A 3,321-nucleotide genomic window follows, 5' to 3' on the forward strand; every position below is an offset into this window, starting at 1 on the left:
CACACACACATCACACACACATACACCAGAAGACAGACAGACACATCACACACACACACACTCACACACACACATGTAAAAAAATTGCCAGTGCCAATTAGCAGTGATGTCCTCTGAGACAAGGTTCTCAGCATCTCTGTTTGCTCAGTGGGGGAGGGACCAGGACATCACATTCTGTAGCAGTGCCAGGAGGCTTTGTTGTCTCCATGCCTGTGCTGGGCTACCTGGTGAACAGCCTTTGGAGAGTCTCTCTAGAGACTCTTGGCCTCCCTCAGACTAAGGTAGCTGATTTTCTATTTTGTGATCTTAGCAGAACACTCAATGCACACTTAGAGGCTGACACTTGCCACAGTGATCACATTATGACACATTGTGTCTTAACAATTTGTTTGGAAATCTATGTGTCAATTTGCCTTTGGCTGTGTGTAGCTAACAGTCACATTAGATCTGGTATATTTTATGGTGAAATGAATTTTGTCAAGCAATGAATAGGCTTAAGGGATTAGGCTCCGCCTTTGAGACCAAGTGACACCAAAGCAGGGAATACAGAAGGCAGGAGTTTAAAAATATGGCTAGACACAGTCTTGAATCTTTATCCATAGTTAGTTCAGCTCTCAGACTCCATCAGGGAAGCTTCTCTGTGCAGTGGATGGGTTGTTAACACAGAAGCTCAAAACTGGTCCAAGTGCAGAGAATAGGTGCCAGTAATATGCTCAGCCACAAACGTGACATCTGTAACACACACACACACACACACACACACACACACACACGCATGTACATGCCCCAAACCTTAGAGAACATTCCTGAAGAAGGGGCAGAAAGATGGTAAGAGCCAGAAGTTGGAGAGAACTGTAGCAAAACAGTGTCTCCTGGACGTGACGGGGCTGCCCTGCACACGAACTCGCAGCAGCTGTGGTTATCTGTACAAAACCTGCAGGGAATAAAGCCGGTCAACATTCCAGCATGGAGCGGAGAGGAGCTCGCAGCCCCCCACGCCTAGCTGAGGAGCTACTGACAGTTGATGGCGACTATGGGAGGGAGAGTAAGTTGGGAGGAGGGATTGGGGATGGGGGTAAATTTCAAAGGACGTAGGAGGAGTGTTTATGTGCATGGTGAATATGACCAAAATACATTGTATGCTTGTGTGAAGTTATCAAAAAATTAGCAGCAATATTATTTGAAAATATGAGTGGGCTGAGAGATGCAGATTGGTGGGAGCCCCTCAGCATCTCCTCTGGGAGCAGGCAATGGATGAAGGTCTGAGATGATGGCTGTAGTCTGACAGAGGTCAGCTAGCCCAGCCCTTCTGCCCTTATGTGGTGTGATCCTTTGCTCCAGACCTCCTGGTGTCTTTTTTATGCTTTTTTTTTTTTTGAACCAGGCTAGGGAGGTTAGTCTACATCTAAATATCCTGATTGCTGACTAGGGAGAGAAACAAGTCAGATCATGAAACAGATCACAAGCCAGGCAAATCTCTGGGATCCAGCAGCCCGGAGAAGTTACAGAAGCAACAGCTATGACAGATGTGGTTAGCTAGAACACTCTTTCGGGGAAGGTATGGACACATTCAGGGTCAGATGGCAGAGTGCCCCTCCTCATCCATCACCTTCCCTTTCTGATAATGGTTTAATCTATGTCTTTTTCAAAGCCAAGAGGCCACCAAGCTGAGGGACACTATTTTCTTCTCTCCCTCCTAACTTAGGTTGGTATTGGGTTCTCCTAAGTTTCTTCTCTTCAAGAATCAGATGGCCAGGCAACCAGCTCAGCAGTCAGAAAGTCCTAGTTCTGCCAGGGAGCTGGCACCTTACAGGGTAGAACTAACCTTGGGGAGCCTCTCTCCCTTTGGTATCCGCTTCCTAAGAAGTTATGGTCATGTGCAGTAAAGTTATACAGGCACCGTGCCTGGAGAACATTGATGGTGGCCTGCCTTTCAAGAACAGGTGGGAAACTCTGGGTCATGAGGTTTTTCTACTGTGGGTTCCCCTTAGAGTTCTGAATAACCTATGATCACTGATATTCATTGTGACAAAACAGGCTGTATGTGTTTAATTTGTATGTTTGATCCAAGAATTCTACTTTAGAAGACACCTCACAGGACTCCAGCTGTGGGCACCCAGGTCCCTTCTCACATCTGAGGCTGCCTTAAGCTTATGGGAGTGCTTCTATTTGTGGTAGAGAGAGAGGACCCCTACGCAGAGAGACTGAGACCCTGACTTTCCTCCTGCATGGTGTGTTGGAAGCAGAAGACTTAGCCATGCCTCCTGTATGCCCTTACATGTTTCCCACAATGCCCAGAGCTTCATAACAAGCAAATAGACAGTCCTGAGTGGGACTGTACATGGAAGGTGGTCCTGAGGGGCCTGGCATACTCTGAGGCTAGCACGCTCTTCTCATACCCAGTGCTGTGCAAACATAAGCTGCACACCTCCATGCGTAAAGAAACAGCAATAAAGTGCTTGCCTTGCAAGCAAGAGGGCACAGTGCATCCATGTGCAGGGGCAGTGACAGCGTGGGTGCTGGAAAGGTTTCCCTGGTCTCCAGACTAGAATGGAGAGCGGGATTTGGGAAGGAGGAAGTAGAGGGTGGAGGAGGGAAGAGAGGAACCTTGAGAGCAGGGAAAGGGGGTGGGGGTAGGTGGGAGGAGAGGGGCAGAGGGAGCAGGGGTCCCTGACTGGGAGGCATTCAAGATAAGGGTGACAGGTGAGTGACACCCAGTGACTTAAGAGAGAGAAGAAGTTGGCGGCCTGAAAGGGAGGGAGACAGAAAGCAGGGCTTTTCAATATGAGCATTCATGTTGTACTGACAGCAGCCATTTATCATGCCCTGAATGGGAGCGCAGGGCCCAGTGCCCCGCCAAAGGGCTCTGGTTAAAGTTTTACCTGCCCGTGAAAGGGCTAGGGTCTGGCTAAACGGCAGCTCTCCCCTCTGCGGCTGCGGGGGCGGCCCACAGGAAACCATCTGTCGGAGCAGAAAGACCCTGGCATGAGGAGATGACCGGGGGACAGGATGTTTCTGGGTATAGAGACACCCTCCAGGCATCCAGGCCTGTTGGGATAGAAGCCCCCGCCCCTTCCCATGTGGGTTTGGAAAGGCCAACTCCAAGCACTGAACTAGCCTGCCCCCAAATCAATCTTGTGAGTCTGATGAGGGCTTGGGGTGGGGACAGGGGTGCATATTTGCTAAAGAGTGTTATTGCTGCTATACAGCTCAATTTTGCATGTGTGCATTATACGAATCTCTCTCTCTCTCTCTCTCTCTCTCTCTCTCTCTCTCTCTCTCTCTCTCTCTCTCTGTGTGTGTGTGTGTGTGTGTGTGTGT

Source organism: Microtus ochrogaster, linkage group LG8 (assembly GCF_000317375.1).
Source record: "Microtus ochrogaster isolate Prairie Vole_2 linkage group LG8, MicOch1.0, whole genome shotgun sequence".
Taxonomy (NCBI): domain Eukaryota; kingdom Metazoa; phylum Chordata; class Mammalia; order Rodentia; family Cricetidae; genus Microtus; species Microtus ochrogaster.